The sequence below is a fragment of the Bos indicus x Bos taurus genome, chromosome 16, assembly GCF_003369695.1.
Source record: "Bos indicus x Bos taurus breed Angus x Brahman F1 hybrid chromosome 16, Bos_hybrid_MaternalHap_v2.0, whole genome shotgun sequence".
NCBI classification, from domain to species: Eukaryota; Metazoa; Chordata; class Mammalia; order Artiodactyla; family Bovidae; genus Bos; species Bos indicus x Bos taurus.
This window is the reverse complement of record NC_040091.1, coordinates 4674850-4676017: the sequence shown is the minus strand read 5'-3', so window position 1 is coordinate 4676017 and position 1168 is coordinate 4674850.

Below are 1168 nucleotides of genomic sequence, written 5' to 3'. Positions count from 1 at the left end.
TAAAGCACTTATATTTCTTTTAGCATGTCTTCTTGGCAAATGTTTCAGAATTGAGATTTACTCAGCACTTTTACTTGGTAGAAGTGATCGTATAAAATTAAGGAGTATGTAAACAATTTAGGAGAAAAGTATCTTTAAGGAGCAATTCAAAAAATATGCTTTAAATCGTTAGATGACCTTTCTTGAATACCTTTTGTGTGAATAGGACTTTTAGGCATTATAAGTTATTATCGTCAGTTTAACTGAAAAGTGTTTCATTTTCTATTTTACTGAGCCTTAAAATAGCACTTGGAGCTTGTGAAATTCGATGTTTGGCAGTCATGTGTGCAAATGAATATGACTGAAAATCTCTTTGTACCTGTATGTCATCTGGTCTAAAAGGATTTTGTATCTCTTCATTCCCCCAGAAAAATTTAAAGCTGTAAGTTAAGAGTATACCACTGGGTAACACCAATCCAGTTGAGCTTTATGCATTATTATTCATAAACCATGTCTTCCTTTCCTAAGTATTTCAAGGGCCAAACTTGATACTTGCTTACTGGAATTTTAGAGAAGTTTATTCATCCAACAAATATTTATTGAGTAATTTATTATATACCAGGCATATATTGATGTTTCTGAACATAAATTTTGTTGTTTTAAAATTAAGTATACTTTATCTACATTTGATTTTAGTTTTAACAAGTGGAGGGATATAGAACTGGATATTTTATAAAATTAAGCTTATTTTAAGTGTTTTTGTTTGCATATTTAAGCTTTTATAACAAGTGTCAACTATTTATTTAGGGGATCTTATTCTGTTATACCTGTTAACTAGGTTGTGCATTCCTCAGTTGGACACTGATAGGTCACTCTCAGTAACGACTTTTTAAAATTAATCAGCTGCTGAAATTCAGCAATAGGACTTTTTAAAGTAATGTTCTGATCATGGGATATTCAAGATGAAGCACTGTTTGCAGACCATTTTAATTGTGGAGGATTAAAAACCAAAACTTGTGCTTACTCAGAACTCAAGCTTGTAAGCCTCACAGAAGTTAAAAGATTTTTTTTAATTGCACTTATACTCTTGAATGGAGAAGGGAATGGCAACCCATTTCAGTATTCTTGCCTGAAGAATCCCATGGACAGAGGAACCTGGCAGGCTCCCATGGGGTCACAGTCAGACACA